This window comes from Zonotrichia albicollis, chromosome Z (genome assembly GCF_047830755.1).
Source record: "Zonotrichia albicollis isolate bZonAlb1 chromosome Z, bZonAlb1.hap1, whole genome shotgun sequence".
NCBI lineage: Eukaryota > Metazoa > Chordata > Aves > Passeriformes > Passerellidae > Zonotrichia > Zonotrichia albicollis.
Window position 1 is genome coordinate 3,530,717 of NC_133860.1, and position 26,825 is coordinate 3,557,541.

Genomic DNA, 26,825 nt, shown 5'->3' on the forward strand with positions numbered 1-26,825 from the left:
GTACAGTAAATGTATATATATACACATGTACTTTTGTCGCTAGGGAATAGAGTGCATCAGATTTGCCTTTTCAGTATTGTAATGTAATGCTGTCAAGTAGTCAAAAATACTTACATGACTATGTTATATAAAACTTTTAAAAGTTTTTTAAATACTGGGTAAATAACATGTTCAGGTAAGAAGATGGTTATGTGCATTCCTCCTGCTATTTCTTTATACAAACATTTATCACATGTCAGATAATTCATCAGCGAATAGATAAAATGGGCTTGAAATTCACTTGAAGAGTAATGGTTCTTTTTTTCTTTTTCTAAAGCCATTGACTCACTGACTTCAGCTACATGACCAAAGAGATTTGAGGGAGCCATGCATGGGAGAGAAGTGTTTACCTCCTTTACTATACATCAGAAGAGAAGATGTGATGACCGTTTCTTAAGAACTGAAGCATGTAAACGTGAAACATGTAAACATTAAACAGGGAATTTCAGCCAGTCAGCCAAGTTAGTTAGACAGTCAACTTAGGCTAAAAAGCCAGTTGTTGTCTCATTGACTTTTGGAACTGTATCATACCAAAAGCAGTTATAGAAAGGTTCCTAATCTATGCTATGAAAGTGGGCAATAATAGGTAATGTAGTTTTCATTCATTTGGTCAGCCTGGGTAAGATGTTCAGTGCTTATTAGGTTTCTGCATATCCATCAGTTCTCCTGCCCCCACATTTTTTTCTCTACTGTGTAATTTCAGTCAAACTCAACAGGTCTCAATGACAATTTTCTCTGAATACAGAAAAAAATCACTGATAGGTCAGACAGTAACACCCTTAGCTGAGGGTAAGTTGGGAGAAAATAAAATATTGCATTCTCAATTTTCACCTTACTTTCTGGCTAGCCAGACAAAACAAATATAGCATTGACAATTCACCCACATGGCAAGTTGCCTTGGTCATTTGCACTGTCAGAAAAGATAGGAGGTTGATAAGGGCGGAAATACTGTGACAGAAGAAGGGATAGAAGGGTAAAAGGGCACAAAATATGTGAGCATTTAATTCACTAATGTTTTTTACTATGTGTCTTGGGTACAGAGACAAGGGTGTTGAGGGTTTCTGTGCTGTCTGTTCAGGGGCCATTCATGTTACAGCTGTTGGTGTGGCTCTGGCAGGGAAAAACCCATGGCCACAACTAGAAAGGAGTCCATTTCTTCTGGCTCTGAAGTGGAGGGCAGACCGTGGCACCATACTACCAGCCTTTCCAGGACATGTCTGCAGAACCAGTAAGGAGAGACAGCAGGACCATTCCCAAGCCAAACAGTGCTGAAGTGACAGCTTCAGAACTGCAGCTGGGACCAGCAGAGCAAGGGGCACTGTTCTTCGGTGACCAGTGAGTCCATTTCCTTCCCCTCAGCGTCCTGGCAGCAGGTCCAACCCTGCAATGACACCAACTGAGCCCAGTGGGTGGCGGGAGGAGGCAGCAAGCAGCAGCACTGACCACACACACACACATATGCCTCCACAGTTGCTGAAAGGAAGAAGGACTGACACAAATAAGGACAGTTGAACGAGAACAGAACAGCACAACTATTCTATTTTGGTGAAATAGATGAAAGATGAAACTCAGGCAAATATGAGTCAGGCAAAATGCAAGCAGGATGCCAGTTTAGCTCCGTGAGCCTGACAAAGCAGAAGTTATGCAAAACAATGATATTGCACTTACTCGCAAGTGGGAGTCAAGGAACAGCCGCTTAAAAAGGACACCCAACATTGAAGACCCCAAAGAAGTGTGTAAGGATTTTGATAAGGGGTGAAATCTAAGGTAACCTTGCTGGGGTGAAAGTAATAAGATTGACCAATTTTTCTGCTAAGGATGTCTTCGCTTCCTCTCTCTTCAAAGAAATGAACAAAAACATATTTACAATAACATCAGGAAAAACAGTGCTTAAAAGCAAGAGGATTTTGAATCTGTGTGAATCTGTAAATTATAGCTATGAAACAATTACACCTACATGAACAGGCGTATTGTGTACATAATAAAGGGTTGCTATACCAGGTTCAAAGAAATGTGTATCTGAGCCAAACAACTTAATATCCAAACCATGATTGTAAAGTTCAGTTTTGGTAATAGCAAAGGAAAATATCTCTCATTAATTACAAAAACTGTAGTATGAATATTAGAATGATTAAAATCATTAACAAAAGGGAGTACTGCTCATTGTTAATGCAGCCATCATTGCTTTTCGTCAGAGTAATGGTGCATGCTTAACATAAAAAGAGAAGTACTGAGCACTATTCACATTAAAATTATGACTGTATTATTGAACTTAAGATAAATCAATATGTGCCATTGAAGTGATTTCCTCAATCTTCATAATCTCCTTGTAGAAGCAATTAGTTTTAAGTTCCTAGTTCATTAGACTGCTGCTGAAAGACCAAAATATATGTGAAATTTGTGTTTATGATTATACATGTGCAGGCAGAAGATGTAATTAGCTTGGTTTCAGATTTGGTTTAAGGAATTGGGAAAGGAAAGCTCTATCATGAAGACTTATATGCCCTACTGTGGAGTTGCCCTCCACATGAGATGACACTTGAAATATATTTAGCTCTGTGTCTGAAGAGTGTGTAGAGATCTTATAGGTTAGGATAAAAGGGGACTAGTAAAGGTGACACTGTTGTCAATGTGTGCTACAAGCTCCCTGATTAAGAGAAGGAAGTGGATGAGGCCTTCTACAGGCAGCTCAAAGCAGCCTCTAAGTCAGAAACATTGGTTCTAAACTACCCTTATATCAGCTGGAGTTAAGGGTGAACTGCAAAACACAAGCAATCCAGGAGGCTTCTGGAAAGCAGTAATGGCAACTTCCTGTTTCAGGTAGGGGAGAATCCCACCAGGAATTATGTGCTGCTTAACCTTACCCTAACAAGAGTGAAGGCCTTGTTGGAGAATCAGAGATTATCCTGAGTTGGAAGGAGCCCACAAAGATCACCAAGTTCCACTTGAAAGTAAATGGTCTGTACAGAGATTGAACACACAGCCCTGGTGTTATCAGCACTGTGCTCTAACCAATTGAACTCATCTCAGTGTTTAGTGAGGACTGGGGGCAGATACTGCTGATGGAAACCTGAGAATGTGGAGTTCAGTTTCAGATGAGAAGGAAGCAGGGCAGCAAGTAGGATTGTAACCATGGACTTCAGGAGAGCTAACCTCTTCAGTAATCTTCCTAGAAGAATCCTATGGGACAGAGTAACTTCCTGCAGGCTCAAGCATGATGTATCCCAATCAGACAAAGGGGCAAGAGGCCTGTGTGGATGAAATCAGAACTCATGCCATTACTCAAACACAAACAGAAAACCCAGAGAAGATGGAAGTAGGGCCAGATCACTTGGAATTAACATAGAGAGGTTGTCTGAGTAAGTAGAAAGGTCAAGGCCCACCTGAAATGAAATCTAGCCAAGGATATCCAGGCCAACAAGAAGTACTTTTGTACTGATCTACTTTTTCAAGTACATCAGTAATAAAAAGAAAACAAAGGTAAATGTGGACCCATTACTAGTGAAGGAAACCTGGTAAGAAAGGGTGCAGAGGAGGCAGACTTACTGAATTCTTTCTTTGCATCAATCTTCACTGACAAGATCATACCTCAGAAAATGTTAATCCAGTAGACCAGGGTAAAGGAAACTTGGAAGACAGACAGACTCTAACCCAATTCTTCTTAACTCCTGATGAAGGAGACTCAGGCTAGAGTCATCTAGGCAAACTTGATATCCATGAGTCCAAGGGCCCTGACAGAATGCATCCATGAGTGCTGAGAGAGCTGGTGGAAACCACAAAGCTGCACAAGCAAATTGGCTTTGTGGGCTTTATGTCGCTCATCTTTGAAAGGTCATGGAGTTCAGGAGAGGTGCCTGAGGATGGGAAGAAATTAAATGCCACTGGTCTTCAAAAAGGGCAAGAAGGACTGCACAGAGAACAACCAACCATCTCAGTTCCTGGAAAGGTGATGGAGAATCTCATTCTGGAGGCCATCTCTATCTATGTGGACAGGAGGTGATCAGGACCAGAATGGAGTCACAAAAGATAAATCATGCTTGACCAACCTCATAGCTTGCTATGATGAAACCACTACCTGCATGATAATGAAAGAGCAATTGTCCACCTTTAGAAAAGATATTGTCTACATTAGAAAGGCTTTCACACTGTCTCTCACAAAATCCTCATAGACAAATTTAGGGAGTGTGAATTGGATGAGTGGGCAGTGGATTGAGAACTGTCTGGATGTCAAATTCTATAGTGTCCAAATCATTGTCACAGGGTCTGTTTGGGAGCCTGTCACTAAAGGTGTCCCTCAAGGTTCAGTACTGGGCCCAGTGTTGTTATTCACTTCCATGAAGGGCAAGATGCCTTCTCAGCAAGTTCACTGATGACACAAAGCAGGGAGGAGTGGCTGATACAAGAGTGTTGTGCAGCCCTTCAGAAGGTCCTTGACAGACTGGAGAAATGGGCAGAGAAGAGCTCCTTGATGTTCTACAAAGGCAAATGCAGGGTCCTGTAGCTAGGGAAGGATAACCACAGGCACAAGCATCAACTGGGGGCTGGCCTGCTGGATATCAGCTCTGCAGAGAAAGATCTGGGGATCCTGGTGGACAACAAACTGTCCATGACAACTATCCATGTCCAGCAATGGGCCCCAAGAAGGCAATGATATCCTGAGGTACACTAGGAAGAGCAATGCCAGCAAGCTGAGGGAGGTGCTCCTGCCCCTCTAGTTAACCTAGTAGAAGGGTTTCTCCAGAGGCCGCATCTGGAATGCTGTGTCCAGTTCTGGGCTCTTCAGTACAAGAGAGACAAGGGAGCTCCTGGAGGTCTACAAAGGGAGGCTACAAAAGGCTACAAAGATGATTAAGGGACTGGATCATCTCTCTTATGAAGAAAGGTTGAGAAAGTTAGGCTTGTTCAGCCTCACGAAGAGACAGCTGAGACGGGATCTAATCAATGTAAGTACCTGAAGGGAGGGTGCCAAGAAGATGGAGCCATGCTCTGCTCAGTGATGCCAAAAAATAGGACAAGAGGCAATGGGCAGGAAATGATGCACAGGAAGTTCCATCTGAATATGAGGACAGACTTTTCCACCATGCAAGTGACTGTACACTGGAACAGATCGTTCAGAGACAGTGTGGAGTCTCTATCACTGGAGATATTCAAGAGCCTGCAGTACACAATTTTATGCAATGTCTTCTAGGATGACCTTGCTTAAACAGGGAGGTTGGAGAAGATAACTTCCTATGGCCCCTACCAACCTTGCTTACCCATTCTGTTATACTGTGATTCTGTGAAATGCTTCACATGATAAATACCTTGTAAACAGCTGGAATTAGCAAGGATAACTCTAGAAAAATTTTAGTAAGGGAACATAAACCCTCCTCTCGTGATACTGCTTTTTTTTAGAATTAACTCCTCCAATTAACCATGGGATTCTTCTTCAACGTTAACATTCTTCAAATTTTTTAAATTAAATATTTTGTTTAAATCACCTATACTGTGATGATGAAAGATAAAGAAGTTTGGTAGACTAATGTGTGTCAAATGGGAAGGTCCAGAACTGTAGAAAGAACATAGTTAAGTCAAAAAGAAAGAACACAGAAGTCTAAAATAAAAAAATGATTAGTAGACCTGCAATTCAACAAAGAAAAATGAAAGTACCAAACAAATAAGAACAAATAGGCTAATGAAGATTAGAAAGGGGGTAATAGCAAAACCAGAAAATTTATATAAAAGATTCATGAGAAAAATTCATATGAAACAGTAGCTAACACTTATTTGAAGGGCCACTTATATTTAAGTTTTTGGTCTAAAGTAGATAGCATGTACAGGTCCCTGAGGAGTCTATATTGTTCAGCTTAGACATAAGCCTTTTTTACATCAGACATGTAAGCAATTAAATTAAAATTTGGGTAGAAAAGAAGGCAGAAAACAAGACATGAATTTCAAAAAGCACTTTAGTAAGGGCTGAGTTTCAAGTCTGCTTATATTACCCTGATTTGAACTTCCTTGAAAAAAAAAAATTTCTCCATTTCAAAATCATAAACCTTCAAGTACAAATCATCCTTTTTGTAATGGTTGTTCAGATATTTTAGATGCAAGCATGAAAATTGCCTGTGAATATTCAGAATATTTTTACAGTCTTCAGCATACAAAAAAACTTGTGCAAAAATGTATTCCCAAAAGGTAAGCACTTTGAATATTATGGCTATAATTGCTGATTTTGTTATTCAGAGAATGAATGCTGTAGAAAATTAAGTTATTTTATGGCTGGAATAAGCATTGAAATAAAATGCAGCAAAATGCTTCCAAAAATCTTACGGGGGTGTGCTGGATTTAAATCCTATTTAGAACATTAAACCCACTCAAGCTGATCCCTTCTCGCCCCTGCACCTTCTGAAAATAGAAGAACACCAGGAGAGATTATAAATTGGAGTGTCAGTTTGCTTAAAATCGCAATAATCATAATCTTAATGATAAAGAGTGTACAAAAAAGAAAAGGTGTTTTACTGACAAAAAAAAAATCACCACCAAACAAACAAAAATGTTTCCCAAAGACAGCACATGACATGGTTTCCCAAACGAAGGCAAGCTGGGGGCTGGCCCTGCACTGGGGCCAATGGTACCAGAAAAAACAAAAGCAATGTGAACATCAAGGAGAGCTTCCACCGTTTAATGCCTCACAGTGTTTTTGCACTCACCCACCCCAGTGTAAAAACAACATCAAGCTAAGGCCAACAAAACCTCTTGGAACCTGGATCATCTGTGCTGCTCCCCCCGACCACTCTGTGTCACTGGATCAGCTCCATGTGGAGCCCTGCAGTATTAGTGATGCTCTTCTCAGCTCTCCTGGGGCCTGGGCCCCACACAGCTCCGCCCTCACACTGCTGCTGCCACTCTTGCTCCTTTTCCTTTTACTCAGAGTGGTATCTTGGGCTCACCATCATCTTTCAGCCCCAAACCTCAAAAACTGCAACTCAGAGGAACGGAAAAAGGAGCAGCTGGTGGTGGCAGTGGGACTAGCTCCATGAGGCTGACCTGGGACCTTCTTCCTGAAGAGAACCAGGCAAAAATGGCAAACTTTCTGTTTCCAGTTCCACCCCCGCTCCCTGCTGTGATGTTAATGGTGTTGAAAAAACAGCACTAAAAGCTTTACCACCTTGTCTCTGCACCCAGGAAACAGGGGTACTAAATAAGGTAGGATATACACCAAATATATAAGATATATATAAATTATGAAAGACAGTGATTAAAATTTTAAAAATATAGGGTGCAGGATATTGTACATAGCTTTATGTGCTACTGTGGCTATAGCTTTTAGTGGTAAATTTCAGAGTTTGAATTCCTTTAGGTTTCAGTCTGGTCAGAAATACTTCTTCATTTAGACCTGAAGCATGTCTTTTTCCCTCTAAATATTAAGCAGCTAGGTTCGCAGCGTAGCTTAAGAGATGCAGCAGGCAGGACTAATATTCCTGAAATCCCCATTTATGAGCCAAATTGCTTCCAGAGCCCTGATGCATGATCACTTAAGAAACATTTAATGTGGTGGATGCTCTTGTGCTCTGAGTGCATAGAAGTGGATGCTGCAATTCTGATGAGGTCACATGAAAATTGGCTGTGTGGGCTTTATGTCTCCATTAATGTACATTGAGATGGTTTGCTTAAATCAAATCTGAAACTGAATGATTTTGTCGTGGAGTGAGTTAGGACAGAGAAACGGAAACTGCTTGTTGTCTTACTTCTGCTGAACACGAATATTCCTGCTACAATTACTCTATGTATTTTCACTGTCTTCTGGCAGGAAAGCAATGAGTCTTATATCTGTCCTCCATAGAGGGACAAGGTTTCTTAACTTTCTTCTCTCTCATCATCTGTATTTCTGTATTCCAAGCACTGGCAAGTCCACACTGGAAAGGACCAAATCAAATGAGAATCAGCAACATGTAGATTTTGGCTCTAAATAACTGCTTGTCTTCATTTTGTTTTAGGAAAGCAAGACACATTTTTCCCTTAGAAGAATTTTCATGCTTCTATTGCAATGTAAAATAAAGCACACAGAGAACTAAGATCAAAGTAGACAAAATAAATTTACATAACATGAAATTAAGTACCTTTTTAACAATTAATGTTTGCCATCTTTAGTTTTGACATGTAATACCAATGGTACTAGAGGAATTAAGTTGGCATCAATGAGAGCTAGGGAACTGCATTTCACTACAAACTTACAGCTATGTTATTTGAAACTGGGTTAGGGAAGAAAGATCATAAACAACAGACCATGTTGATGGCTGGTACGAACCAGCTCTTTTGAACCCTCTTGAGTATGTAGATTTCAAGTTTTGGTGATTCTGCCACAATATTCCTAAACCACAATTTATATGTAGCTTCAGAAGCGAATATATTTGTTCAATGTGGCAAAAAAATTTCAAGAATTCATAATAATTTTCTTAGTATGTTGTTCTTCCTCTCTTATTTGTGCTTTTCTGATTGTTTTTGTTTTTCCTTTACTATATCTTCTTTTTCATTAAGTGATGCAAATAAAAATTACTTTCATTTTGTGATTGTTCACATGCCTACACCTATTCTTTCACATCCATTGTATAGTCTATTCCCTGATGGATTTTGTCCTGGTTTTAGCCAGGACAGTGTTAATTCTTGCAGTATCCAGGAAGAGCCATGGTTAGAATCCAGAGGTTATTCTACATCACCTCGTGTCATTGATGGGGGGTACAGAGAAGGGACTCTCTTCTGGGGAGAAGGAATTCCATTCTGGTCAAGTAAACATGGCAGAGGAAGTTGTCTGGTATGGTAACAGGTGCCATGTGATTTTTTTTCTTTCTTGTACCCTCTGTCATTAGTATTGCTGCTGTTACTGTTTGTTTTATTATCTCATTGGTGTTTCTAGTGAGGCGGAAGAGGGGCAGGAAAACAGGAGAGAGAGAGAGAAGAATATGGTCTGGGGGCACTGAACTGGGGAGAACCATTCCCTAAACCATGACACATTTCCTCTGTGATGCGAAGATAGAGCTTAGTTAAGATGTTTGGTGAAAGAGTTGAATATGGTCCCCAACTCTACAAGGAAGGTGATTTAGCTGCAAAATTTTATACTGCTGTCTAAGCACAGTAAACTCCTTTGAACTTCAAACTGGTGGAATTTTACATGCAGAGGTGTCAGTAACTTGGGTGCTTTGACAAGCCTCTGATTCTCTACACTTGATGTATAGAGCATTAATTATGTCATTTTTATTGCAAGGGAAAGCAAAGTCCTATGGACCTCAGAGAGATGTGTTCCTAGAATGGCTACCTCCTAATACTCCCAGAGAGACTCCAGAAATTCTCTGAAAGAGTATAAAATCCTAGAAGTAATGTCTCAGGTTCTCAGTCTTACTGGACTGCTAAGTGTCAGAACACAAGACTTCCAAGAAGATCTATTATGTCAGGAAAGTTTAAGGAATGACATGTTTATGGCAAGGATTCTATTTATTTTGACTGTGTAAAGAAGTGGCAAATTAATTTCAATCTTCTCAACCAGTGAATGAATTTTCTGTGTTGTCTTCTTTGACAGTGTCAGTTGTGAGAGAAGGAAACACCAGAAGTCTGAAACAGGAATAAGAAACAATTTATTAATAATATATGTATAAATAATAATGGTGTGTTTACACCCAGGTGTACACACATAGAAACACACAGAAACATATGCAAAAAAATAGTATATTCTTGTTTTGAATATATGGTCTACATGGGACAAATCGGTTATTTTTCCAAAGCTAGTCACTCCAACACTCAAGAGAGAAGACTTATAAGCAATGAAAAAATGTTGTAACCAGAGAAGTAAAAATGTTATACATATTAAAAGAAACAGAACTAGAAATGTGACATATATGATACATAGACAAATCAGAATGCAGTTAGTATTTTCAGTAGGTTTAATCATACAAGACCCCAAAGACAATAAAATAATGAATAAAATGCCACCAGACTTATTCATTGCACTGACTGAAATGCAAAGGGTGTTTTCTGTTGAAACAGTATCAGAGATTGAAGGAGGATAACTTTCATTTTGAAGGCCTCCTAGCCTGCATGCAGTTAGAACTTCCATTAGAGCTTAATCTCGACTATAATAGTATTAATTTCTTAATAAAGGGTGTGCAGTAGAATAGACAGTACACGTTTTTTCATTTGCAAAAGTTATTAAAAATAATATGTTACTATCACTAGGAGATAAATCAATTCTGCATCTTGCATTTAGGACTACTATTCACTCATATTTGGCTTTTCACGTTTTATTATATTATTTCTTATATATATTTTATTATTTCTTAATCCATTAGCTAATAGCTAATTATTTTAAAACATATGGTTCAAACAAGATTCCAGGAGGAAATCTTGCCTGATTTATAATCAATCTAATAAACTAAAAAATCTCGGAGCCAGGTCTTCAGGATGAGGTAGGTAAAAATCCCATGTCTGTTTAGGATAATGTGCTGTGTGACAGCAAATTTTATGATTTTTTGAGTCTTGGATTTTCAAAAGAAGCTCACTTCATAATAAACTATTATTATTAGTAATAGTTAATGATAACAATTTGAAGTTACAGCAGGAAAAGGAGACATGCATTTATGGCATATGAGACAGGTTTGAACCCATGCTGTCCCACAGAGCCATAACAATTTAGGTTTAGAATCTTTATCAGCGTAAAACTCAACTTTAGAGCCATTTTGAAGACTGGCCTCGCTGTCAGCTGATAACAATAATATCAGGCTTGCAATCCAGGTGCAAGTCACAGTAAGGAGTTTTCATAGCTCTTCTTATGGTAGATTGCTGTTGTTTCTTGTGTTTCTCTTGTGTTTTTCACTTGTCCAGTAGGAATATACTGGGAATTCACAAGAGCAAAATGAAATGTCTCATTGCATTTTTGTGTGCCTCTGCCTACAGCTCTGATCTGCCCATGTCACACGTTATTATTAATAATTTCTGTTTGAATCTATTTCTCTAGCATCCAAATTGGGTTAGATGCTACATGAAAGAGGAGAGGGGCATTGTTCCAGCCCTGCCTCCTTCTAAAAAGAAATAAAATTATCAAGTGATTCATGATAGAATCATCACTAAATGTGAACAGAGCAAGCAACAGTTGAGGTCATACAAAAAGAAGTTTTAAAATGTCTCTTTGGATATTTTTCTAGGAAATTTCCTCCTCTAATGTATAAATGCTGATAAAGTTAACATTTCTGAAGTTATCAAAGGAAATTGAAAAGACCATTTCAATGGTTCTTTTAAACTATACAAACTGCTCAGTTTTTGTAGAGAAAAACATATGTTCCCTGAGGCAATGTGGAATGAGTAGTTAAGAAGAAAATACACATTTTTTTTCATTGCAGAAAAAAAAATCATTCATGACCAATTATAAAAGACATTATGGATCTCTGAATTCAGACTAGCCCCTTTTTATTATAGCCAATGTCATGGTTTGACACTGGCACAATGCCAGTGCCCCCATGAGAATACCCTCTCCCTGATGTCCGCTGTGAAATGTGACCAGGAATAAGCAAAGCAGACTTCTACTTAGAAATAAAGAAAACTTTATTAACTAAACTACAAGGGAAAAAAAAAAAAAAACACAAGAAAAATGAAAACCTTAAAAAAGCATTTTTCTCCTTCCCCCCCCACCAAATTTCCAAATGCAATGCATTCCCCCAAATCACCAACTCTCAGTCCAGCACCACCCTTTAGTATACTCAATCTTCAATTCATCAGAGGAGAGGAGTCCTTCTTGCACCATAGGCTTCCCCTGGAAACACGCTGAAACCTCGTGTGCTCCCATGTCACTCAGCACCCCCCGGAAAATCCTTTGCCATCGTGACATCTTCCTTCCGTGCCCAGTGCTCTCACCACTGTGCATGGACCAGAGCTGCTTTTAGGGTTGTCTTTTAAGGATGCCTTGTCTCACTCCAAAAGTCACAGTCTCTCCTTCGGGACATCTGTCCTCCCCAAAGTTTTTGCACCCCTGGGGCCGAGGTGTACCCACACTGAACCCTCCTGGCTCTGAGGCACTGCCTCCCCCTAAATGCAGTCTCTGCGTCACAGGAAAAAAAAAATGGTTCAGTCTATGGCCACACAAGAAAAGTCCAGCCAAAAGGCCACTCCATCATCTCTCCCCCCACTCAAGAGTCCTCTGCACTTCCCTTATGGCCCATTCCCTCTTATCTCATCTCTTATCTCTCTTCTCATTCAGCTCCAGGAGGATCAGCATTTGCAAGGTTTCTATCATGCAAGAAAAGGGTTAAAAATTTCAGTGTCTGCCTGTCCCAGAGCTCCAGAACTCCCACCCTGCCCTGCCGGGCACCTCCTCGCCGCACTCCCCCCTTCTCCTCCTGGGCCGGCCGCGATCAAGTCCAGACGCCAGCTCTCCCTCTCTCCCCTGGGTGGGGGATGGCTGCCCCATGTCTCTTGGTGCTCCTCCACCCTTCCATCCTCAAGGGCCTCCTCACCTCCCATCTCTGTCCAGGCCCAGGCCTATCGCAGGCTGCCCCTTGCCCGCCCAGCAGCAGCGGATGGACGGGGGAGGGAGATCCGACCTCTTTGCCTCCAAGTCCCGAGAAAGCTTCACAGCGCCGCAGCTCTGGTTTTAACCCCTGTGTGTTTTCAGAGGCGTGTCCGAACTTCAGTGGCTAAACCAAGTGCCAATATTAAAATCTGAACACCTATTGGTGGCCACAGCATGTCCCCCAAAAAAACAACCTACTTCCTGTCAATGTCCCAAACCACGACACCAAGAAAAAAAAAGACAAAAACATGAAACCCATCTTTTTTTAAAAAAGTCTTCCTTTTCTTTTATCAGTAAGTAATCAATTTTCTTCCCACCTTATAAGGATTCTGTTTGTATACTTGTTTATCTTAAGACCTCATATCAGTGATTAATGCTAGATCTTGCTATTGCAAGGAAATTGAAGTGAAATGCTCAGTCTTAAGTTACAGAATAAGTGTAACATAGTTACATTTTTCCTTTCACATTCTTCTCTGAGTAATATCTACCAAAAATCTACTGCTTAATCTTTTGTTACATAAGAAATTGTTAAATAAAATCATACCACAAACACACATATATGTTCATTTACACAAATTCGATTAAGACTGAAAATTCTCATATGATATGCTGAGTTTGCAGTACCAGGGGTCATTTAAATCAACTTTTCCACCAAACACAGGTACAGATCGGACTGCTGGTATAAATAAATTAGCTAAATTAAAATTAGCTAAATTAAAACTCTAGCTAAATGACTAGCTGTCTCATTCTCTACATACCTTGAAACTAGTAGACAGCTCCTGAGCACCCAATATAGTTTGCGCTAACTAACAGCTATCTCAAATAGATTACCTCCATTTGTTGTATGCTGAGTAGCAACTGGAGGAAAGTTCAGTGTCTGTGGGGTTTTTATCTTAAGATAAGATGGACAGACACTTAAGAATTACTTCTGTGAATATTATTTCAGGCTCTTATAGCCCTTTTCCAGAGCTGGAAAGGAAATTAAAAATCACTCTTTTTTCTAAAATAGAGAAGCTGCTTGTTCTTTTATGAGACTCCCATTTGAAGCAGTTCCCACTTGAATTAGCAGCATAAATAAGTACAGAAACAGCAAATTTCTTTATTTTCAAATTTAAAACTGGAAAATAACAGATTATCTCTGAGACACTTCACTTGTGAGTTTTAAATACAACACATGCAAAATTTAAGTTTTAAAGATTAACTAGTGCAGCAATTATATTTGAATATGTTAATTATGAGAAATCTGTGAGGCAAAAATATTCCATTTCATCATGAAGAAGATGCACAATTTTATCTCACTGATACACTGCAATTATGATCTTCATAATTTCATATTTGTATTATGTTTGAAATATAGCACTATCATTTATTGTACTACACAAAGCAAGAGGGCTGGGTCTCTGTGAAATGGATAAAAGAGTCCTAGTAGCAGTCTAGAAACAAAAGACCAGAGAACTGCACCAGCTACTATGTAAAAAGAGAATGAATGTATTATTTCATTCAGTAGTTTTAGAAATATTTTATTGGAAAATAAGATAGGAGCAAGTAAGCGCCAGAGGCCTGACTGTTTGTAAATCACCCAAGCTAAGGAGGGAAGACCATTCCTACACCTGGGAGATGATAGAGAAAAGAATGCCACCTTGAAAACAACACCATTTGAAATATCTTCCAAATTTCAAATATAATGGAGTATAGTATTTTTCTCAGAAACTGACTTCATAGCACAGAGATTTTGGTAGGAAAACTGGAATGAATTTTTTTTTTCTGGTAAAGTCAATCTTGAATTTGAGTTGGCATAAACTTGTCAGAGAAGCTACTGGTGGCAAAATACCTGAACTTTGTCTCATCCTTTCCACAAGCAGCTGTTGAGATCAGTGGACAGGAAAAAGACATTCAAATTTACTCTTTTCCCACATCTCCACCTAGCACAGCTGCAGGCTATTAGTGTGTTCCCAGAAGCAGGAGAAGGTGCAGCAAGGAATAGCCTTTGCACTCCATAATGGGTTTTTTTGATTGGTGGGCTTTTTTGGTGTTTTTTTTAGGAGCATGTAGCCAAAAAAATGGGGAGAAAGTATTTCCAGTTTATGAGACCTCCACCATCTGTGAATATCACACTTTTAGAAGGCAATATGGGTGAAGGAGCATCTCTGAGATATTGAAGGTGAATGATTTCAGTGCAACAGCAGAATGTAAGAAAAGGTGTCGTGATCTGACCCACCATCTGCTCTCTAATAATAATATGACAAACAAAAACCACTTCCCTTACCCAAATATTCTAAAATTTAAGTGTTCATTACTTTAATACTTTTTCTTCCTTTACCCTAGAACCCAAACATTTTCACAGACATATGGAAATTAGGTTAAGAAGAGGGCTGTGTGATTTTAGACTAAGGAAATATAGACATAAGACATCCTACCCTCATATTAGCCAAAATAATCAATACTATTTCTAACTGTGAGTTTAAATCATATTCCATCATGGATGCTCATGGTCAGTGGGTGTCTAGTCCTTTGAAACTGAAAAATAAAAAGCTCTGATTAACTAACTCTTCCAAAACCAAAACAAACCAGAAAATATGCTGTAGCCAGTCAAATATGTGTATCTCCCTGATGATTCAATTGTTATGAATAATGAGAGGGAGGTTGTCTGGGTTTTCTTTCTGTTCTACCTTTAGCAGAACATATTTTTTTTACCTGAGAGCCTTTGAAGGAGCTTAAGATTTATAACATCACTTTTCTCTAATGAAAAGACTTAATGCCTTCCTCACTGACCCCTGTACTCCCCACACAATGCTTTCTTAGAAGCTTTGATTCAGGTTTAACAAAGTAAAGGGACATTTTACTCTTAACTGACCTAGGTGTGATATTTCCAGCCTATCTATAAAAGTGGAGAAAAAGGCATTGCTTAGAATGAAAGATACTTATTATCACCTCATACTTAAGTATGGATCACTGATTTAGCTCTCTTCTCTTCTCTTCTCTTCTCTTCTCTTCTCTTCTCTTCTCTTCTCTTCTCTTCTCTTCTCTTCTCTTCTCTTCTCTTCTCTTCTCTTCTCTTCTCTTCTCTTCTCGCCTCGCCTCGCCTCGCCTCGCCTCGCCTCGCCTCGCCTCGCCTCGCCTCGCCTCGCCTCGCCTCGCCTCGCCTCGCCTCGCCTCGCCTCTCCTCTCCTCTCCTCTCCTCTCCTCTCCTCTCCTCTCCTCTCCTCTCCTCTCCTCTCCTCTCCTCTCCTCTCCTCTCCTCTCCTCTCCTCTCCTCTCCTCTCCTCTCCTCTCCTCTCTTCTCTTCTCTTCTCTTCTCTTCTCTTCTCTTCTCTTCTCTTCTCTTCTCTTCTCTTCTCTTCTCTTCTCTTCTCTTCTCTTCTCTTCTCTTCTCTTCTCTTCTCTTCTCTTCTCTTCTCTTCTCTTCTCTTCTCTTCTCTTCCTTCTCTTCTCTTCTCTTCTCTTCTCTTCTCTTCTCTTCTCTTCTCTTCTCTTCTCTTCTCTTCTCTTCTCTTTCTATTTTTTTTTTGACACGTTATGAGCATGGTGCCTTTTCAATGTATATGTTGTTTATTAATTATGCTGAAAACATACAGCAGAATTCTTGTGTAATACGAGTGACTCCTTGCATATCAGCATATATGAGCATATCAGATATTTTCTCAGATTGTATCCAGTGTTATAAGAGTACTGTATAATAGGAAAAATGTGCCAATAGAAGCTGTTTTCTTTTGGATGTATATTTAAGGAATCATTATCAGTGACTGGAAATATTTAACAACTTACTCAGGTCTGTACAAGAACTGAATGTGCCAGTACTTTAATTAAGCTTTGGCTTCTTAAGTCAAAATGGACTACATTTCTTTCTTGCTCTTTTTCATTCAGGCAAAAAATCTGTCATTGTGTGTGTGGAATATGGAAAGCTACAGTAAGAACTACACAAAACCAGACATAACTCCTGTTCAAAATTGGAGCCTGGTTTTGGAATGTAGCCTATGCAAGAAAGAAGAATCAGATGGATTTCAGAATAAGAGAAGTTCATTTTGTCTCATTCTTCACCTATTTTTTTGTCTATGGTGATGTGTCTCACTCTGAATTTTGCAGAGATATACTAATCCAAGACAGTAGATATTTTGTACCAGTGAGTTTAAGAGCTCCTCCTTACTCATGTAAGCAAGACAATTAGCTTCACAAGTCTATCCAGAGGTTTACCATAACCAATACAATTAATATGTTAAGCAAGTTTTTCCTTTACAGAGGAATCTGCATTCAAGTTTTGGAGAATAATATTTTCAAAAATGGTCATATGGCTCAAATTCTATTAAACTCCTTCTGGTATCTGCGTATTCAGACTAGTTTTTTTCTGTGCTGTAGCTCAGTGTTTAAAGGTACTGATCTTTACATAGGATACTTACAGGAGTCAAGGTTTAAAAGCACAGTGAATTCCCAGATCTGGCTGTCTAACAGCAGAGAGGCTCCAGGACCTTGGAGATAATGGTGCATCTTCCACTTTCATTCACATCAGAAAGCTGGTCCCTTGACCACCTTTGTGCACACCCAGCTTTTTGCATCATCACAGTTCACAAAATAGTATTCAAAAGTCTGAAATTGTTAATCATCTGCCTAGAGCATATATTCACCACAAGCTTAAACATCACGGGGATTTAAGAATATGTTCAGTTGTCAGTTATACTGACCTAAATGCAGAATAATTTCTGTGAAGTCTCTGATATTAACCCAAAAGTAAGTGTGTGATAGCAAAACATTTCCTATCACATCTAGTCTGTTAAACACTATCCTTCCAGGCTTGGAATTTTTCAGGGCAAACTTAAATGGCACATGAAAATATTCAGTGTTAAGGCTGCACTATTTAATCACTTTCTGACATGAAGAAGTTATTCCAAAACTTCCCAGGCTGGCACAATGGTCTGCTTTGGGAATTTATGGTCTTCATTATCTAGAGAATTTCTGACTTACACCTGTTCTGAATCAATCCCTTAATCTTCTTTGGGATCACAGTTTTTCAAAACTCATGCAGCTACCACGGCTGGATGTACAAAACAAGGATATTGTTGGAGAGTTTAAAGGTGCACAATTAGATTTAGATCTGGTACACAAGGACTGATGTAGCCCTAGCCACACCCTATTTCACCTTTTTCCCTTCTAGACGTGCTGTTGATAGTGTGAGCAATTATTTCAGTTCTCTGATAAGTGGTATGATATAGTACTCCAGAAGTAATAATAATTTTTAAATTTACTTCCTCTTTTCCTTGGGGAAAATAGTGATTTTTAGAGGTGTTTCAAAACCCACCTTTGGACAGGAAATTAAGACTGGATAAGAACAAAGGTCCTGCTGGTTAAACTAATTTTGCTTTTTAGCACCTCTTGATGATTAGTGTTATGAGGAGTGTTATGGTGAGTGATAAAAGTGGCATATTTATCACATGTTTTTCTAACTGGATGAAAGATGAAGGCTCTAAATGCCTTCATAAGTAAATGACATTGTGTTTATCCAGGTTCCCCTTTAGAAATCCCAGCCTATACGGAAATAGTACATAAGTCCGGCAGAAGATGTTACCTTTGAAGGTTATGGAATGAAATGTGAACAATAAGCCTAAAATTTTTTTCTGTCACAGAGAATTTTAAAATTATGACAAATTGGTTTGCATTGAATAAGAAAAGCTTAGATGGGGATAATATTTATGTTCAGGTCAAAAAACTGCTAAAGTTAAAACATTTTTGAAGACCAAAAACATATTACATCTACCATGACTGGTAGGTATCCGCTGACTGAATTACTAGTGTTCTTTTCAACAGCATGTCATATTCTCCCCTGAATTGATACTCCAGAATATTTTGGCTTTGAAAGGTTACCTGAAAAAGTAAAAATAAAGGCTACTGGAACAGTGAGAAGCTATTATTCAATTATAGGATGGAGTTAAATATCCCACATAGTAACGTTGAAATACAGCAGGCATAGGCTATCAATTGTATCTTTTTAATATAAAATATGCAGCATAATGTTAAGCATACAATGCAGGTCTGTGTGTTTGTCTGGAAAGACATCTAATGCTACATAATGCAGTACACTCTTCAGTGAAACTGCCAAACAAAGGTGAAAATCAAATAGAATTTTCTTCCAGTTCTCTGTCTGGGTCTTATGGGCTCAAAATCATTGCAATGTTTTAAGCATTTATGGAAATGTATTTAGAAACATTCAGAGTTGGAAATCAGTGTAACAGAAATTTAAGACTTATTTACTTCACTATAAATATTAATATTACCTTTGCCTGACAAAAAAATTCACTGTCTGAGTGAAATTTGGGTTTTATCTATAAAAGTCTCATTATCTTTCTTTGTGATATAGGAATACTGTTGCCATCCAAGTAAGTATAAGTGTATTTTTTTTTGAGCTAGAAGATCTAGCTGCTGCTGGGAGAACAGCTTTTAAACAGCATCCAAGGGATAAGGGAAAAATATCCTAATCATTAATATTACACTTTCCACAAAATTTTTATTCAGAAACACAGAGCAGAGAGGAAAAATAAACCTGAAATAAGAAAAAAAATCTCTTTCATCTGACTATATGAAATCTAAATTGTGATTATCTGTCCATATGCTTTTGTGATATAGATGCAGAAAAGCATGTAGACATATTCTTTATAGACTATAGAGTGTCTTATAGAGTATCATATTCTTATAGAGTATCTGTGCATAATCTGTAAATCTCTACTTGTATACTCGGTGTGTTTCAACGTAAGAAGCCTTGCAAAGAAAATCCATTAAAAAGGACTGCGTAAAAGCAATTTTTGAAAGTGTTCTTCACAGAGGAAGGAAAAATGACAAAAAAGCATAGGCCAGGACATGTAAGATTACATTTTACTACTGTTGAAATAAATGCCAATATTGGACCCCACCTCACAAGAGGTTTAAAAAGTCATGTTGCCAGCTAGCAGACTGTTTAACTAGAAAATATTTACAAAATATGCATCCTCAATTTTGTAACTCATAGTAATATAAAATGATAGTGATAAAATTAATGAGACTTAACAATACAATGTGTAACTCTCATGCAGAGCACTTAATACAAAGTCTGTAACACCATGTCTTAAATTGTGTGTATACTCTTATTAGATTGCTATATCCTAGCAATCCAATAAAATTAGACATATTTACTGCATATACTGTCACTGATACTGGCTGCCATAAATGTTATATGAGTACTCATCAATGATTAAATGAACATCACAGTGCCTTTACACCCTTTTCTTACTAAATCTGGACTCTAATCCATATTGAAATATTTGCCTATTTCCTAATGAAAGTAGCAGAACTTGATCTGTTGTTAGTTACAGCTTTTGGGATGCTGACAACTTAGAAAAATACTATATTCTTTAGTATTTATGTTCATTGAGTTGCAGCATTTTAAGGGGGGAAAATTCAGAAGCCTAGCTGTGCTGGAATACTGTGTTGCAAGGAAGAAATGACAAACCTGCATGTGATGACAGAGAGGTGACACCAAGCCAACCACCTCCTCATTGCTGTGGACAGCTGGGGTTCATGGGACAAGCTCATGCTAACTGGTTTTCTGTGCCCCAGAGGAACAGACACATGGTGGTGCAGCTGAGGGAAGAGGAAAGCCTGGTGCAGGGTTGCAGATCTAGATAGAGTTATTGGAAAGTTGCTGTGGCTGCATCAGAGAATGATGGTCTTGCTGCAAAGGTTTGTGATGCTGTGAATGTAGTGGAAAGCCGGGGGCATTCAGTTGTACCCCATGCAGTGCTATTTTCTATAGTTAATCTTTGTGTGTCTTTCTTTTTTGCCATGCAAAAGCCCCAAAAAAATTCAGATGCCATGCTGACTAACATCTGTTCAGTCTTTTGGGAAAAAGATGTGCTTTTAAAGCCTGTGATTTTCTTCTTTCCCTCCTTTTAACTCTTAGTCTTAGTTGGGACCCTTGATTTATGATCCTGTGGGTTTATAAGCAGAGTACAGCACATCTTCACTTCACTTATATTTTGTCTAGGAACAAAATCCAAGGGGAAAAAATAAAAAGAAAGAAAATTCACCTAGATTTCTAGCATCCAAGTATTGAAATGTGCTTATCCTATTTGGAACCTTTTTTTCCTTTTTTCCCTTTTTTGGTTAAATGCAATTAAAAATGTATTTGCTGTTGTATGCAGCTACCTATCACCATTATTATTCTTGCTCTCTTAAAACTCTTACTCCTTTTTTTCTTTTAACTGTACTCTAGCACTTCTTGTAAAGAACATTTTGCAATAGTTATATTATTTAGGGAATGGTGACAACATTGTGTAAATTTGTTATAATAATTGCTGAAAGTAGCCCATCCACCAGTGTTCACAAATAATCCCTGTTGAAGTATCTTTTTTCATCCTTTCCTGTGTTCATTCCCCTGGGAACTCCTATAGCTATAGCTCTCCTGAAGGCAGGAATCCGCTGCCTGTAGCGAAGAGGGGGCAGTTATTTTCTGAGCTGATGTTCCCATAAGAGGCCAACTCACCAATGCTATGGTTTGTTAGTCACTTAAATATCTAGCTCTTCCAGATCAGACTCAGATAAATACAAAATAGGCACTCCCTGCAAGCTGAGTTCAGCTTTTGAAGAGTAAACAAACATTTCATTAAAATGGTCTCACTAAAGACGGGCAGAGAGATCTGAACTGAGCTGTCACCTTGTATTAGTCACACTCATAAATTCTGCCATGTTACAGTGCTCACTTGCAGTATCCCAGAGAGCTTGGAAGAGGCGATTCCCTCTCTTTGTTTTGGAGTTTTGTCTGGGGGTGGGGGGGAGGTTATCATCTTTCTTGCAGGGTCCAGTACGTTTGCACCAGAAATGCTGCACCCGCTTTGTGAACATGTACTCAAATCTGATCCTGACAGGAATAATTTCCATTAAGCTACTGCAAATATGTATTTCTCTCAGGAAGACTGATTTTTCTGTATCAGGTCCTCTCAGGTCTGAGACACAGGATTTCTGATGTTGATGGTTTTCCGGTTTTTTGGATTAATTTTCCTTCAATAGCAGCAACAGCGAGTTCAGTCCTCACATTCCCATTGACATTCTGACAACTGATATAACTATGGCACTCCTAGGAGTGGTTATTATTACTTTTAGTAGGGTTTCTTTAATTCAGCTTCACAGCCTAAGGGAGTAGGGAAAAAGATTTAACTCTAAACTCTTGCTTTAGTCCTTTTAGTACAAAAAAAAATTGTTAAGAGGAGGAATATGGAGAGAAGACAGAAATGCAATGGTTGGAAATATATGTAATGGAAACGCAGTTATTAAATGCAATGAGTCATGGAATTGGGCTTGCTAAAAAATTATGAAGCAAAAAATTAGAAGAAAAAGAATAGCAACAGGCCTTGTAATATATATGATAAGAAATTCAAGATTTTATTGGAATACTGGCTGGATGTTTTCTTTCAAAGTACACCATTCTGCTGTATTGAGAGAATCTAGAGAAATAATTCTGGAAAGTTGTCTTTCCAACAAAAAGTCCACTAGAAACAGTTTTTTTATTCAATAAAAATTACTGTGTTTTCCATGCAAATGCTGTATTATTTTTAAAATTAATAAGGAGAAAAAACCCTTGTTAAAAAAAAAAGACATAAAATTAGGGAAGGATTGTAAAGGATCCAATTGAGTTTTGAGTAGCTTACATCTATGAGCACTTGTTAAAGAAGACTGTGTAAACAGTGAAATTATAAGAGCTGTATATTGCATTCTAGTGGTACCACTCCAGACCCAATACCCTTGACTGATCAGGAATTTTCTTTCTATCCTGGACCTTCAGAAAGCAGTCAGTTTCTTTCACACAAACTCAAGTCCCAAACAAGGAAATTCTTTGATTCTGCCTTTCATTGCTCATGGTAAAATTAATTTATTCATGAAAACAAAACACAGGAAAAACAAATGGAATGGAAATACTTGAACATAATTTTGAAATATGCTAATCTCCACCTTTTACATAATTAGCTTTGGAGGACTTATGTTCTTCTTTCCCTACAAGGATTTTGTTGAACTGGTGAACCTTTCATGTCATGATACCACAGACTATCAACTTGCTTTGATATTTCATTTAGTTTTGGGCATATGGACCATACAATCAGCTGAGAAAGTGAGTACTGCTTGGCAAAAACCTAGAGCACCTTCCTAGCCCACTAGGAAGTAGAATGTTCCTTCCCTTTAGGGCTGAGGGCTGCTTTAAATCCACAGATAAGCCTTTCATGTTTATGAAGTTGGTGGATTTTTCTACAATAAGCAACTTGAAGAACAAAGCAAATAGTTACCTAAATGGGATATGCAGCATCTCCTTGATGGTCAAATAAGATGGCAAGCAATAACCTCAAATAATAATGGTTGTCAGAAAAAATTATTCCCATAACTGCCAGTCAAGGATTCTGAAAGAAAGAAAATGGGATAGCCAAAATACAATAATTTTGATATTTTGATATTTTGTTCTTTCAGCTGTTCCCGCACAGCTGACATTACCACCCAGAACTACTTTATAATTCTGCAGACTAATGAGGCAACACCCAGCATATGGGAAGAACAGCCAGAAATAACAGGAGCATTTCTCCACAAATCAAGAAATTAACACCCAAGAAAAGGTGGCAGGTGATAGTAGCAGGTAAGTCTACTTTAAGGGGCATAGAGGCATATCTGACCCATTTTCAAGCCTGAATCAAGGAGGTTACTGAGAAGCTGCCAAGCCTAGCTAAACCCAAGGATTATTATTCACTATTAGTATTTCTTGTGGGCACAGATGACATAGCCAGCAGCTGGCTGGCAATCATTAAGACAGATTAGAGAGCCCTGGGATAGATGGTAAGGGGCTCTGGAGATCAACCATTTTTTTCATCAATTCTCCAGGTCAAAGGAGAGGTGCTTGAAATGGCCAGATGAGTTTGGCAGGTCAATAAATGGTTAGAACAATGGTACCATAGTTGGGTCACTCAGACCATGGGACCTGCTTTGGCAAGCCGGGCCTACCAGGGCTGATAGGGTCCATCTGACAAAGGGGAAGAGCATCTTTGGTCAGGGATTTGCCAAACTGGTAAAGGGGGCTTTAAACCAGATTTGTTAAAGGACATGGGGCACCTCTCCATCCCAATCCTGCCATTTGAGTGCAAATACCTGTAATGGATATCTGGAAGCATGCCAAGGCATTCCAGACACTCCAACCTGTGAGCTGATTTTATCTGGGGCCTTCACCTGGTTCAGATGCCTATACACAAAAATACATAATATGGGCAACAAGCAAGAGGAACTAGAGACATGCACACCTGCATCACTGTGATATCATTGGCATCCCAATGGGGTGGGGATGGCTTGTGGTGGGGTGGCTTCCATGACCAGAGCGTTGGAATGGAAGGTTTTAGGAGACAAAGGTGGGGCAAAGGTGGGGCATAGCTCCTATGTCAATGACCTGCTGGAGTGTGTGGAACTCTGCCAGGGGAAGGATGCAGAGCCAACCAAGAGCTTGTGGGTCAAGATTATGGGAAGGCAGGGATGGGGGACACTATAGGGCGGGAACTGATACAGGCCATCCAGCCATTATCATGGTGCAGATTAAGCCCTCCACAGGCACACAGGAGCACTGGTCCTTAACTACCACGGTACCTGGGACAACATGGGACAACACGGTAAGGGACAACACAGTGAGGCACAAGTAATCCCAGAGGGTTCCTTGAATGCGTCAATGACAGCTTCCTTACACAGTGATAGAGGAGTCAACAAGAAGAGTTGCCATGCTGGACTTTGTGCCCACCAGCAGGGAGGAGCTGGTGGAGATTGTAGTGATCCAAGATGGCCTTGCACAGGACAGTGGTGAGGTCCTCATGGCACCAGGAGGGCATGCAGCAAGCTCCCTGCTCTGGACTCAGGAGAGCACATTTTGGCTTCTTCATGGACCTACCTGGGACAGAGCCCTGGAGGGCAGAGGGTCACAAGAATGCTGCCTGGTATTTGAGGATCACCTCTTCCAAGCTCAGGAGCAATGCATACAAACAAGGAGGAAATTGGGCAAAATCTCACTTGACAGATAGTACTTGAAAGTGATGATGATTAAAGTTGGTGGACAAATAAGCAGAGTATGAGGCCTAACTGAGGAAGAGGTCTACAGGGCAAGTAGGTCATACAGGAAAGAAGACTTTTGACAAATAAGTTACATTTATGGAAGTCACACCTTACAAGCCAGATTGACTCACCGCAAGAAGCAAGTTGGTAAAATTCAGTCTCTAAGTCTCAGAGAAGTACTTGCAACTTTTTGTTTGTTATGCAAAATTAATGGGAGAAAGGGACATGCACCAAAAAGAGAAAAGAATCTTCAGGCTCACTAAAATTGTATTCTCTGTTATATAACAGGTGTCTTCAGAGAGGAGGAGAAAAGCAAAGCACTACTTGAAAACATTTTCTATTTGCATTTCACAAACAATTGACATCTTTTTACCAAATCTGGCACATAAATTAAAGTGTTTAGTCCCTGAAAAGTACATGCGGATAACATGATGCCTTAATTAAGGCATTATGAAATCAACTCTCTAATATTACACGATATAATTACTGGAGCATTAACTCAGATGCCTTATTCAAGGCTGCAGAACAGTTTCAATGGATCCACGTTTCACAAGATGGATCAAGAGCTGTGAAAAATCCACCACTTGGGCAAAAATATTTTGTGCTGGGCTCTAGGTAAAGACCTTAATTGTTATTTTTTAAGTTGGAGAAAAGTCACATACGTTGCAGACAGATACTGTGGCATTGAAAATGGTTCGTGGAATATAATTTAAAAAAAGGACTTCAAAATACTAGAACCATTACACTGCCTAATTAGATCAGCTTTTCGTCATCTGCGGAGGCTATATGACATCAGGAGAATCATCACACCTTTCTTACATCACATCTTTCTTACCCGTTCTTCTTTACCAGTGAGGTGCACGTGAACAAACAAATGATGTAAGTGTTTCTATACTCCAGTTGTGACTTATATAACACAAACAACAAACAAAAGTTGTCACACAAATTGGAAAAATTATTTCTTTCTAAATGCTTGGGAAACTTGTCCAAATAGATTTTCAATGTGATGAAGACATTAAATTATTGCACTGGAATTCAAGAACGATGAGGCAGAAGTTTGTCTCCGTTTGAAAGCCAAGTGTCTGCTAGGGACTGCAGGAGCCTCCTTTGGAAGGGAGGATGCAAACCTCCTCCTTCCGAATTATTACAATTTTGAAATTAAGGTTCTCTCAGTCAAAGATACGGGAATAGGGACAACAGTTCTTTCCTAGTGCGTATAACAAAACAAACAAACAACAGCTCCGGCACTAGCAGGCCCAAACCCGAGCCAGGCCGCTCGGCCTCCCCTGGGCGCAGTTCCGGCATGGCCGGCAGGGGCGCTGCCGCTCCCGGCGGGCGCGGTGCCTCCCCCGCGCCGCCAGGGGGCGCTGTGGCGCGAGCTCGGGGAGCCCGCGGCAATGGCGGCTCGGCCCCGACGGGCAGGGGTGGAGGACAGGCTTTGCCTCACAGAGCCCCGGGCCAGCCGGTCCCGGTGCGCCTCCAGGACTCTCAGAAGCAAAAAGCTGGAACGGCAGGCATGAGCAGAAATGCCAGGGTGGTGTATGAGACTTACCAAAAACTCCGCGGCGATAGCTGGGACTGCGGGTGTCCGGGCGGGCAGGGGTGCGGGCCCGGCAGCAGAAGGAAGGAAGGCAGCTCCCGGCGGGGTTATATAGCTGTGGGAGCGAAATTCCTTTCCCAAGTAGCAGCTCCACCGTGTTCCTCCGAAAGCTGAGAGCAAATGAGAGTCCCCATCTCCCCAGCCCTTGAAATTTTTTCCTGCCTCTCTTGTCGTGGTATCTCTGTCTCCCCGCCCCCAGAGAAACTCCCAAAAACGGGAGTTCCCCCTCCGAGCTGTCTCGAGCACCCAGCCCTCAGTGCTTCTTAGCAACTCAATGAGAAAAAATTCCACCAGTAACAAGGAAAGAAAAGAAAGAAAAAACCCCCAAGCCTCAACAAAGTTTTTCTTTGGCTCACAGGCCCCCTTGGCTAATCATGCGTGTGCCGCTTGGGTTAGTATTTTTAAGCATATAAGTACTCCTGCATTTTCTGTGAGGAAGAAATGTAGTTCATTCAAGCTCCTGGTTTATATTTCTGGACTATAAGTCTTTTTTTTTTTTTTTTTTTTTTTTTTTTTTTGCTTATAATCCCTCATCTAGTGTTAGTAGGTTAGTTGTTTGACATCTCATTC

The 26,825-nt window shown here is 39.6% G+C and overlaps 1 long non-coding RNA gene across 2 annotated transcripts; it reads right to left on the bottom strand.

Annotated features, from left to right (window-relative positions):
- Positions 1-253: 253 nt before the first annotated feature.
- On the bottom strand, positions 254-26,768 carry LOC106629523 (uncharacterized). 2 transcript variants are annotated; one of them, XR_003380996.2, is made up of 4 exons: positions 26,208-26,768; positions 22,867-22,977; positions 7,767-9,624; positions 254-1,420 (listed from the first exon to the last, which is right to left on the bottom strand). It is a non-coding gene; the product is annotated as an uncharacterized LOC106629523 (long non-coding RNA). The 2 variants fall into 2 exon arrangements; XR_003380997.2 differs by lacking the exons at positions 254-1,420; positions 7,767-9,624 and adding an exon at positions 9,637-12,695 and having other exon boundaries at positions 26,208-26,713.
- Between the last annotated feature and the right edge of the window lie 57 nt (positions 26,769-26,825).